The 13,501-nt window shown below is 39.7% G+C and overlaps 1 pseudogene; it reads right to left on the reverse strand.

The window, feature by feature from the left end:
- Positions 1-1,762, reverse strand: part of LOC105100448 (arf-GAP domain and FG repeat-containing protein 1-like) — a 124,550-nt pseudogene extending 122,788 nt beyond the window's left edge.
- Between the last annotated feature and the right edge of the window lie 11,739 nt (positions 1,763-13,501).

Here is a 13,501-nt window from a genome sequence, read left to right on the forward strand (position 1 = left end):
TCAATTATACTTTCATGTAAATGCACATGTTCTTTCTTCTTTGGAGTTTCACATTTGTCAGTCTATTGAAAGCCTCTGTGCAAACGTTGTCTAAACAAGGGCTTCCCTTTAAAAAAACAAAAAAACCTCCACCTGCCAAGGTAAAGGCTTTAGAGCAAGCTGCTGGAATACTGCAGAACAAACTCAAACCGTCAGCCAGTGCACTGCTGGCTATCTGGGGTCCACTGGCACTGGTTCTCTTTTGTTTCTGCTGTTTCCCTCAATCTTGCTTCAGAAATTACTGCAAAAAAACAGTGCTCCCAGCGGGTCAGGACCTGAGATTCAGCAGTCTCTCCAAACTCACAACGCAGTAACAACTCCATCAAGCAGTTTCTGATGTGGCGGTTGGCTACTGACTCCACAGGTTAAGAAAACAAAACAAGAGGAGGGGAAAAACATTCCCTGCGAAAAACAAATAAATAACACCTCGCTAACCAGCTTGGCTGACTGGGCTTTTGAAGTCACAGCATCAGTATGCATAAGGAATGTCAAATGTCTAAATTGTGCCATTTTTTTCCTCCAAACGATCTTTGAAGCAACCTTTGAAGATGGGAGAGATGGTCCCCTTTGTGCTCGTAAACAAAGGTGGCCTCCCCCATCATCACATCCTCTTCTAACCCCTGAGGCTGATAGGTGAGGGAAAGGCGGACACTTTCATTTCCTACATTCACAGACAAGGATTTTCTTCTGAGAAGTCTCAGATCTGTGGAGAGTTCATTGTCACTTAGAGTTATGTTTATCTTCCCAAACGGGAGCCTCTTCTAACACATTTCAACTGCTTGTCGCCAATTGTGTTGTCAAAGGGCTTGGGCTTTCCAAATTATTTGCTGCTGGTTAGCATGTGACACGATCCTAAAGGCAGAGGTAATAGGAGGCTTCCCCCATCTGCTCTGGTCAGTTTCTTTTCCCCAGCTGGCATCAGTGTGTCAGTTCTATTCTCCACACCCTTGGAGTTTCTGACAGCTAAAGCCGCCAGATAAACGATCATTCTAGATACATTTGTGATGCATGATATGCCATAGAAAGCAACCAACATTCGAGTGACCCTCAGCATCATTTTAGATATTCAAAATATGGGTGTTCACGTGTGGATCCTTTACATGTTTTCTTTCAGGATCTTGATGGGTTTTCAATCAACTTGAGGTCATTTATTACAGCTTTGAGCATCATTTGAATTTAATTCAACCGAGTTAAGGTTCTCAAGGCCTGTCCCATCACCCCGTGGCAGAGGCCTGACAGTGCCATTTGGCTTTTGCAAGACAAATAACTACAATAAATGTCCTTCCAAACTAAACGACACTTTGGAAAAAGCAAGACAGAATTCTAATCCAACCAGCAGAGAATCGATTTACATTTTCTGAAGTAATCCAGAGTCAAAAATCTAAGGAGGCATCGAAAGAAAGAAGAAAAAAAAAAAAGCCTAGGCATTAAGTGACTTTTAAAAAGAGACCTGGCCCATGGGGAAACTTTTCACCAGACAGCCATGGAGCCACTGACCTGGGAGGGAGAGAAGCATCCTCATGGGCAGATCCAAGACTGGATCATGAAAATGTCCGCGCCTCACCTGACTCACCTGCAAACTGACACCAGTGCGCAAGGCCAAAGAGGAACCACTGGGATCATCTGTCTGTGTCACATTATTAGGCAACTTTCCAGTGGCTACTTTATGGGGGTGTGGGGGGAGTCTTGCAATGCAGATGGCTTCAACTTGGGTTTTGCGCATACTTTGCTATTTTCGAGCAGTTTATTTCTCTCACCTGCATACCCCATGGGGGAGGCACTGATTGCTTTAATTCTAACATTTGGAGTGGAACCCATTCATGAAACTTTCTGGCTGTGTGATTCAAACGAAGGCTTCTCTTTCCTCTTTTTGTTCTCACAAGAAAATCAATTCACTTGAAGAGCCTCTTAATCCCATTTTTGCAATCAACAATTGCCACTTGTATATCGCTCTAATAGATTAAGAAGTGGGATGATGCGGTTGTCTGGTCTAATTCAACCCTATTCAGGTAGCTGCAGCCAGAGGCACTTTGTAGTGCCAAGTGCAGAGCTCGACAGGAAGACTTTTGCTATCATAATTTCCTGTGGCGCTGTGCACTGCCCCCACTGAGGAGCCTGAATTACTTTGAATTAGGCTCGACAACCACAGAGAGTCGAAATCCAGCAAGCAACAATAACCAACTCTTTGAGCATGACTTGCATGGGTTATTTTTTTCTTTGCATTAGCAGAGAAAGGAGGAATTTCAAAATGCATATCTATTTAAATGACAGCAACCTGCCATAAATCAAGTGTGAAACAAAAGAGAAAACAGTTGAAGTAAGGGAGAAGTTGGAGTGGAGGAAAAATTAATCAAAACAGTTTTCAGAAACTTCATAGTTCGAGCCTGTGAAAATGTTCAGGCCTACACTATCACCATGACAACCCGGAGCAAGCCCATGTTGGATAACCACATCAGAGAGGGGCTGTTTTGTGAGGATGAAGCTCTCTCATATTTATCCTAAGTTCGAGTCTCACTTCTGAATGCCTTAAAAAAATCACAAGAATAAAAATGTAAATATAAAAAGCTACCCAGGCTACTCTGGTACTCTGGTAACAGGCAAATCTTCTGGTGTGACTTTAAAATGATTTTATCATGAAGTCCACTCTAAGCCCCACGCAGGCCTCACCTCAGGTAGGCGGCATTTGAATCATAAAGCAAGTGTGGCTAAGTATCAGATCCAAGTGGGAAACAGCCATCCATTAAATCATTTAGCAGATTCCAAGAATCACCTAAGAATTGGAAGTACATGGTTAAAATGCATTATTTCCCGAGATGCCAGTTAAACCAAATGTTCCAGGTAAGGAAGCTGAGATCGCAGTTCTATGTGCTGGAACTCCCTAATTATTACCAACGTGGCCCCCAAAATGAATGAAATCTAAATAAATATAGGTTTCTCTTCTTAAGAGTTCCAATCCCTATTCCTACTCTTTTACCTTTCTGTGTTCAGAAAATAAAGAGAACAAAGGGGGAGTCCCACTGATTCAAAACTAGCAGAACAGCCAAACAACAGAGCACAACTGTTCTCTCATGCATGACTGGGATTAGGATAAAAGCAGAAAAAGACTTCTGAGAAAAAGAAAACAACAAAAGAAACAGGAGTGCTGACAAAACTTTTTTTCTTTCTATTGAGGCAAAAGAGAGGGAGGGGGAAAGAGAACTGCTTAAAAAAAAAAGATAGAAGGAGAAAGCTTAACAAACAGAAGTAAGGGCTTTCGCCTCCTGTTTTACTTTTAGCCCAATCTGGTCAGAGAAACAAAATCCAGAAGTAAAGTAGATGATAACCTAAGACACTCCAGTAATTTTCATCCTCAGAGAAGAAGCCCTATTGCTACGAGACCTACTTTTATGTTATCAGTTCATTATCCTCGCAAAATCCAGGATGTGGGACAATGTCTCCTGATGGGAATTTTTCCCTGCATGCTTAGGACAGGATGCGTGTGAATTCACACATTCTTCGACAGAGGGAAATCAGGGGAGGGCAGGGGAGCTTTTGCATTTGGAAATCGCATTCACAAATTAAACATAATTGTTTAAAAAAGAATGACCCCGAGGTCAACGCCACCAGCGTGGCATCCCTGGACGGCTGGAGGGAGGGATTCAAAGCTCAGGCAACTGCAAACTTTGATTCAGGGCTCCTCACAAAGGCTTTCAGATCAGTCATATTCCGCTGTGACTACCCCAAGCCTGCTCTCCTAGAGTTTGTACAGATGCCGTAAGAATCTAATGATCAGAGGGCTGAGGAGAACACCAGTTTTTACAAGTTTTCGACCTACTTCTCAAAGATTCTTACCACACATTAAAATAGGAGTTAGATTCTTTCCCTACTACTATTAGCCATCTTGATTTTCTAAAAAATTCTCAGTTCACATAGTAGAATCTTGTTCTTCCAAAATATATTTCCACCATGTGAGAGCCAACAGACACAATGCTTGCTCCCGGGATCCTTAAATAAAGTCCCCTCACAGAACTTGGAAATTGAAGAGTTTATGTTTAAGTAGAAGCTTCTATTGTCAGAAGGAAATGCCTTTTATGTACATGACACGACTGCACAATAAATATTTGTAAGCCACGGTTGATAATATGAAATTATTTTTAGATGGCTAATATAGTATTTTCTCATTCCTTGCCCCTCTAATACACATAACAGAAATACCCCCACCGAATCTATAACTAGTTTAGGTGCTTTGTGGAACATATACTGAGCACCTACTGTGTGCCAGGCATGTGTGTCCATCCTCTTTGACGTAATCCCCTCAATAACGCCGTGAGGCCCGTGTCAGCGTGCCCATCTTGCAGCCCACCATGCTCTGCTGCTTCTGTTCCTTGATTAATTCAATGAGCACTGAATCAGCATCTACTATGTTCCAGGTACTATAAGTTGCTAAGGATAAAATGACAACAATATAGATACCGTCTCTATCTTCCGAGAGCTTGCAATCTAGTTAGGGAAGCAAATGATGACACGGATAATTATTTAGTTACAGTTGTGCTAAGTGGTACAGAGAAAAAGCAGGGCACCGTGAGAGCTGAAGAGACCTGGCCCCCTCACCTGGTTCAGGTGCAGAATGGAGAGGGCAAAGAGGAGGAGTGGCAAGAGTTCTTAAGTAGAAGATCTTCCTGGGTTGATCACATTTCAAAGATGTTTTGGGGACCACTGGGGAAACCTGATTGTGAGTTGAGTATTAGATGTTACTAAGAAATTATTGGTCATTTGTTAGATGTGCTAATACTATTGTGGTTATGCAGAAAACTAATTTAAATTTTCAGAGACTTATGTTGAGGTATTTATGTTGATAATTTACATGAAAATACTTTACAAAATAGGTGAAGCAAATATGCAAATATTAAGAATGATTAAATCTAGTGATACATATATGGGTGTTCATTATACTACTCTATCTTTCTGAGGGCTTGAACGTTTTCATAAGAAAACGTTAAACAAGAGAGTTGCCCTAAATGTGAAAAAGAAAGAAAAAAGTACAAGTGGCAGATAATGATGGCTTGCACGAGGGTGACAATAAGAGGAAATAAATGAACTCAAGTGATTAAATGGGTGAAGAAAACGGGCAGAATTTGGAGTATATCTCAGCATGGGAGGTAAGAGAGCAGGAGGTATCAGGGATTTCTGGCTGGGCAGCTGAATGGACGTTGGCATCTTTACTGAGACTTATGACACAGGGAAGAAACGGGTTTGGAAAGATGAGTTCAGCTGACGATATGTCCAATTCAAAGTACCTTTGATATGCAAATGGATATATTCATCCTGAAGGTTAGAGAAGTCTGATCTGGAGATAGAAATGTGATCACTGTTACCGTAAAGCCAGTAACCAATACGGGGTTGGGGGGGGGGGTTGGGTGGAAGAACGCTTAGGGAGAGGGTATAGAGTGAGGAGAAGAACACCAATGAAAAATAGAAATAGTAGAAATTTCCACCACGAGCTAAGTAGAAGAAGTCATGGTTAATTCAATACCCATTTATTGATAGTCTCTTGTCTGCTAGGCAATGGGCTTACAAAGATGGAATAAAACGTTGCCTCTACCCTTGAGGAACTCAATATCTAGTCCAGGAGAATTCTGTGAAAAGCAATCTAAGAAAACACAGAATGTGCAAAGGACACATGGGAGTGCAATGAATTTTGCAGAGAGGCATCTTTAAAAGCTAGAAACTCCCGGAACCCTCCTACACTGCTGATGGGAATGCAGTTTGGTGCAGCCACTGTGGAAAATAGTATGGAGATTCCTCAAAAGACTAGGAACAGACTTACCGTATGACCCAGGAATCCCGCTCCTGGGCATATATCCAGAAGGAACCCTACTTCAGGATGACACCTGCACCCCAATGTTCAGAGCAGCACTATTTACAATAGCCAAGACATGGAGACAGCCTAAATGTCCATCAACGGATGACTGGATAAAGAAGAGGTGGTATATTTATACAATCGAATACTACTCAGCCATAAAAACCGACAACATAACACCATCTGCAGCAACATGGATGTCCCTGGAGAATGTCATTCTAAGTGAAGTAAGCCAGAAAGAGAAAGAAAAATACCATATGAGATCGTTCATATGTGGAATCTAAAAAAAAAAAAAAAACCAAGCATAAATACAAAACAGAAACAGACTCATAGACACAGAATACAAACTTGTGGTTGCCAAGGGGGCGGAGGGTAGGAAGGGATAGATGGGATTTCAAAATTCTAGAATAGATAAACAAGATTATACTGTATAGCACAGGGAAATATACACAAGATCTTATGGTAGCCCACGGAGAAAAAAATGTGACAAAGAATATATATATATGTTCATGTATAACTGAAAAATTGTGCTCTACACTGGAATTTGACACAACATTGTAAAATGATTATAAATCAATAAAAAATGTTAAAAAAGGCTAGAAATTCCCAATCAAGAGTAAATCATATCTAGTTATTTGAAAGTACTATGTTTGGAGTTAATTTTTAATAAGTGGATTCATAAAATCCTATTCAACCAGCTCACTAAAAATACTTTCACTGGAATGTGCACAAGTGCAGTTTTTGTTCTTTACTACTCTAAATGTCATTAGTAAGCCTAAAAAAAAATGTATCAATACACAAAATAAATAAAAGCACCCAAAGGAAGCAAACCTGTCTGCCTTACAAGAAATATTCCAAATCAGCACATTCAGAAAGCATTTAGAAAGTAATTGTCACATGTTAGGCACTGTGTTAGTCACATTTCACACAGTATCTCATTAAATCTTCAGAACAATGAATCTAACAGGTCGTAATGCCTAATCTGGCAAAGAGACAACTGTGGCTAAGAGAAGTGAAGAAGAGGCTTTCCCGGAGCACTTCCAGCTAGCAGCCAAAGCTGTAAGAAGCCTCTTCCCACCAAATTTGAACCACACTAGAGAAGTATGTCATTTAAAGAAACCCTGTGGCTACTCTTTTTAGGGAAAGAATAACTTACTATCTCATTGATCACGCCCTAAGTTCCTCGTTTTGTAAAGTTTGGGTTTTTATACAGCAGGTTTCCTTTAAGAAATAGCCACCTATATTTTAGAAGCCTTTCAAGAAGTAAATTGTCTCCTGAAATTGCTCCTTACTACTAAAGCTACATGATTAAATAACCCAACATTAACTCCTGTTCACAGCAAATGGCAGATCCAGCAGTGTGCGCAGATTACACATTCAGTAAATGTGTTTTAAATTTTCTCTGGGTTTTCCAAAATAATTAGCTTCTTACTATGTTACGATTTGCAGAACACTGACCTTTAAGAAAGTATATACAGCCACCTCCTGGGTTATGGCTAAGCTTTAAAAGGACACTGTTTTAATACCTTCATAGATCAGAATTCATGTAACATCATAAATTTTCTAACCCTTTAAAATGCTCGTTAATAATAAGCTTAAAGGGCATGAGCTATTTTCTCTCCTTTAGGCAATCAAATAACAGTCAGAAGTAAAGTTTATGGGGTTAAGAGGTGAGTGGCATTCACAGAGATGAACCCAATGTGAGTATTTTCCATGTCAGTGATGAAGAGTTTCTTAACTGGCCATCTTGGATTGTACCCGTTCTATTCATGGAACATCATAAAGAAACAGAAAGGCACATTTGGGACTAGATCAGGAGAACAAAAATATGTGACAGATCTAATCAGAACTGTCTAAGAGTAGAGACAAACTTAGCTTTCAACATTTTCAGGAATTGAGTGCTTTCTTCATGCACCACAAAGAGTTCTCATTTCTTTACACAATTTAGAGTTTGTCTTCTTTTCCATACAGTGACTTCCATCATCACCAACATGTCTCTCTCCTCCTCACATCTTTCCTATTCAACATATGAGTATCTTTTGGAATGCTGGGAACACAGGCAGATTTACCATGAAGCCAATATAGTTTAAGTTTCAAGACCCATCACTGGGAGGGGCCATAGCAATGTGTCCACCTGGTCACGTGTTGTTGTAAAATTTACAAAAGTAAGGTATTTTTCTAGTATTCTTCTTAGAAATCCATCCCCAAATTATAAATGCCTTAGGCACCAGAAAATCTGTTTCCCTCTCTGGTCAGGAAATTGTTAATGAACACTCATCCAAGATACACAAATGCCTCATGCTCTGAAGTCCTTTTCCAAGTCAGCTATAAGGAAACCAGTCAAGCCACAAAGGATCTTCTTAATCAGAACTTTAAATCTGCAAGAGACCCGTGGAAAATAATGCTTAGAAGATGTAGTCTAATAAACAAATGGGACCTAATGAAACTCAGAAGCTTCTGCACAGCAAGGGAAACCATAAGTAAAACAAAACGACAACCTGTGGAATGGGAGAAAATTTTTGCAAATGAAACCGACAAAGGCTTGATCTCCAGAATATATAAGCAGCTCATATGACATAATAAGAAAAAAACAAATAACCCAATCCAAAAATGGGCAGAAGACCTAAACAAGCAATTCTCCAAGGAAGAAATACAAATGATCAATAGGCACATGAAAAAATGCTCAATATCACTAATTATCAGAGAAATGCAAATCAAAACTACGATGAGGTATCACCTCATACCAGTCAGAATGGCCATCATTCAAAAGTCCACAAATGACAAATGCTGGAGAGGCTGTGGAGAAAAGGGAACCCTCCTACACTGCTGGTGGGAATGTAGTTTGGTGCAGCCACTGTGGAAAACAGTATGGAGATTCCTCAAAAGACTAGGAACAGACTTACCGTATGACCCAGGAATCCTGCTCCTGGGCATATATCCAGAAGGAACCCTACTCAAAAAGACAACTGCACCCCAATGTTCATAGCAGCACTATTTACAATAGCCAAGACATGGAGACAGCCTAAATGTCCATCAATGGATGACTGGATAAAGAAGTGATGGTATATTTATACAATGGAATATTATTCAGCCATAAAAACTGACAACATAACACCATGTGCAGCAACATGGATGTCCCTGGAGAATGTCATGCTAAGTTAAGTAAGCCGGAAAGAGAAAGAAAAATACCATATGAGATCGCTCATACGTGGAATCTACAAAAAAAAAAAAAACCATAAATACAAAACAGAAACAGACTCACAGACATAGAATACAAACTTGTGGTTGCCAAGGGGGCGGGGGGTGGGAAGGGGCAGACTGGGATTTCAAAATGTAGAATAGATAAAGAAGATTATACTGTGTAGCACAGGGAAATATATACAAGGATTTTGTGGTAGCTCACAGCGAAAAAATATGTGACAATGAATATATGTATGTCCATGTATAACTGAAAAATTGTGCTCTATACTGGAATTTGACACAACACTGTAAAATGACTATAACTCAATAAAAAATGTTAAAAAAAAGAAGATGTTGTCTATAATGGTTCTACATTTTGTTAAAACTTCTAATAGTCCCAATATGTTTTGGATTTAAAAAGCCAATGATTATGGTTAAAAAGAATATGAAAATGAATATATGTATGTTCCTATATGACTTGAGTTATTGTGCTGTACACCAGAAATTGACACAACATTGTAAACTGACTATACTTCAATAAAAATATATTTTTAAAAAGCCACTGATCATCTGTAACCCTGACTTCCAGTAGTGTTGAACTCTTAACTTTTTTTTTCAGAAGGAAACAAAATATCTTTCTCTAAGACTGAAAACTGTATCACTAGTATGGAGCACATGCTCTACCAGCCTATGGAATGGGCTCTCTTCTCCAAGAACAGTGACTTACTTTGCACTGCTTTGGCATATCTGTGATGCTGGGATGGATGGGAGTGAAGAGAAGAAATTTCACAGCTGCTGAGCTTCTGGTTTTCTAAACTGTTTGAAGCAAGTGATGCTCTTTCCCAAAAGGAACTTGAGTAGTTCATGATAACAAATTCTAACTTAGATATGCAATTGAAAGGGAGACAAGCATTCTTTCTGCCCTAGTTTTTTCACCCTTAAATAGGAGGAGGGGTCAGGGAGGCACCATTTGACATTCATTTGGATATATTCTGAGGCAAATTGTTCCAAGAGTTTTCCCATTGGCCACCAGTCGTCACTTTTATAGCACACATACATAGACATGCAAACTCACAATTATTATTTTTTCTGGCTGCAAATATCAGATCTTTAATGAAGGAAATTCAGTACCTAGCACAGTACACAGAAAGCATATAGTGCTTTTTTGAAAGAAATGAGGATTTGATTGAGTTGAGAGCTAACCGCGTATCTCTTTATCAACATACATTTTCTTTCTGCATTCACACACACACACACACACACACACACCCCTCTCAGCTGTCTATTGCTATACAGCTCAGTGTTTAAATGCCAACTGGCCTGGGCCCTGGGGATTCAACCATCCCAGCTGTCCAATTCAGATCCCAAGTCCTAGAAAATTTCTAACTGTGCGTCCCTTGTCTGAGATTTGGCCAAGATTCTTCCAGTTCTTGGTTACATCTTGTGTCGCATATATCATTTCTTAAGAGTTTTAAAATACAAAATAAAGTCACAACATAAAAAATATAAGTTATGAGCTCACCAGGCTTTAACAGAAATACTGTGAGCACGATACATCATCAATGTGTCCAATTTCACAGTATCGCCTGTAAAATCTTGGCTTTTTTTTTTTTTTGCCTATTCCTGAGGTGGTAGGAGAACAATTTTCAAGAAACAGTGTAGAGGCAGAAAAAAGTCAGCCAAATATATATCCCACCAATCACATTGCAATGACCCAAGAATAGAGATGGAACCAATCAGCCTCTTCTTCCTCAAGGGGTGAGCACTCCAGCCAGTATTCATCCTGCAGTAGGTTCACTTTCCTCCAATCTCCCTCCCAGAGTTTAGCCAACTACACCCGTGAAATTGTTTACAGCATTTCCACAGCAGACAGTGCACACATTATATCATCATGATAGTTCTCTTTCAAATATACTCTGGAACAGCAGACTCTCTCTGGCTCTGGGCCTCAAATGACAGTTCTCTCTGAATCCTGTACTAGGTACTGAATTTCTGTCATTAAGTATCTGATATTTGGAACCAGAAAAATAATAATTTTCTATGTCTAGGAGATACACAAGTGACAATGGGTGGTTAATGAGAAACCTCCTTCAGGAGAGGAAGGAATATCTTTTTAGTACTGCCTTCTTATGTTGATTTAGATATACTTTAAAAAGCTTTAAGGTAAATTGACATAACATTGTAAACTGACTATACCTCAATTAAAAAATTAAAAATAAATAAATAAATAAATAACTTTAAGGTAACAGGTATGTGATTTATCATTGAATAAAAATTATGGCATATGACATTTCTAGATAAAACTGGGCTATTGCCTTCTAGATAATATTTCTGTTCATCCAACAAATATTTATTGAACATTTACCATGAGCCAGGAACTATGCTAAGCACTGAGAATGCAGTGGTGAAAAAGACATATTCCCTGCCCTCAGGGACTTAGATCTTTAGGGGGATGGGCAGAGAAACAAGTGCCAATTCAGCTCTACAGGTGGACATAGGAGTAAATGACTCCAGGGTACCATGTGAGCATAGGGAGGTACCTAATACAGTCTAAAATGGCCAGGAAGGGATATTTAAACTGAGATTTGCAAGATTATTAAGAGTTACCAGAGAAAGGAAGGAGTAAGAGTGGAGAAAAGTGGCTTACGCCAAGGATGTGAAAAGCCCTGATAGAAGAGAGGGTTGATATACCTGGACATGAATTGGGAAGACTAAGCAGTTTGGACTTTATGCTGAGGGCAATGGGAAGCCATCGAACAGCTTTCAGTGGGGCAGAGATATCATCTAATTTACATTTCAGAAATACCATTCTATCTATGTTGTGGGAGAAAGATTGGGAGGAGACCAGAAAAGAAGTAGAGTGATCAGCAAGGGGGCTATTGCAATAGTGCAGGTGAGAAACAAAGGTGGCATAAGTATGAGTGGCAGGGAGAGGGATCAAGAAAAGTATATAGATGGGAGCGATGCTGAGTGTATAATTTAATAACAACAGCTAGTGTTGATTTTGTGCCAGGCTCTGTAGCATGCACTTTACTTGCACTATCTCACCTGATCCACACAGAAACCTTAGAAGATGGTCACTGCTGAGGAAATTGAGGTCAGAGAGATTAAGTAATTTACCCGAGATCCCTCAACTAGTAGCAGGCCCCTGCTCTTAACCAGCATGATCTCGTGCCTCTTCACGTAAAAGCATCAGGACCTGTTGAATAGATTGATAGGGTGAAGGGAAGGCAAGAGTCAAATCTGATCCAAGGTTCCTGGTGTGGTCAAATGGGAACACGGGAGGAGACGTTTGGGGAAACATAGGGGAGTTGGATGATGCATTCCATTTTGTACACATTGAGTTGGGTGTCTGTCAGATTTGTAGAGTGAATTACCAAAGTAGTTGAATACGTGGGCCTGAGACTCAATATATATGATGAAGCTCCAGATTTGATGGAGAATTATCAGCCATAGGAGCAGAGGAGAGCACCCCAAGGGAGTATGTAGAATGACAAGAGGACTAAACAGATTCCCAAGAAGCTCAGACATTTCTAGGGCAGCCAGAGGAAGAGGTCTATACATCATTCAAAAGTCCACAAATGACAAATGCTGGAGAGACTGTGGAGAAAAGGGAACCCCCCTACACTGCTGGTGGGGATGCAGTTTGGGGCAGCCACTGTGGAAAACAGTATGGAGATTCCTCAAAAGACTAGGAATAGACTTACCATATGACCCAGGAATCCCGCTCCTGGGCATATATCCAGAAGGAACCCTACTTCAGGATGACACCTGCACCCCAATGTTCAGAGCAGCACTATTTACAATAGCCAAGACATGGAGACACCCTAAATGCCCATCAACAGATGACTGGATAAAGAAGATGTGGTATATATTTATACAATGGAATACTATTCAGCCATAAAAACTGACAACATAACACCATTTGCAGCAACATGGATGTCCCTGGAGAATGTCATTCTATGTAAGTAAGCCAAAAAGAGAAAGAAAAATACCATATGAGATCGCTCATATGTGGAATCTAAAAATAAAAGATAAATAAGTACAAACTAGAAACAGACTCATAGACATAGAATACAAACTTGTGGTTGCCAAGGGGATGGGGGATGGGAAGAGGCAGACTGGGAGTTCGAAATTTGTAGATACTGACAGGCATACGTAGAACAGATAAAAAAGATTATACTGTATAGCACAGGGAAATATATACAAGGATTTTGCGGTAGGTCACAGTGAAAAAAATGTGACAATGAATATATGTATGTGTGTTCATGTGTAACAGAAAAATTGTGGTCTACACTGGAAATTGACACAACACTGTAAACTGACTATAACTCAATAAAAATAAATAAATAAATAAATAAATAAATAAATAAATAAATAAATAAATAAATAGAAAGAAAGAAAGAAAAGAAGAGATGAAGGAAGAAACCGAGAGAGGGTGGT

The sequence above is a fragment of the Camelus dromedarius genome, chromosome X, assembly GCF_036321535.1.
Source record: "Camelus dromedarius isolate mCamDro1 chromosome X, mCamDro1.pat, whole genome shotgun sequence".
NCBI lineage: Eukaryota > Metazoa > Chordata > Mammalia > Artiodactyla > Camelidae > Camelus > Camelus dromedarius.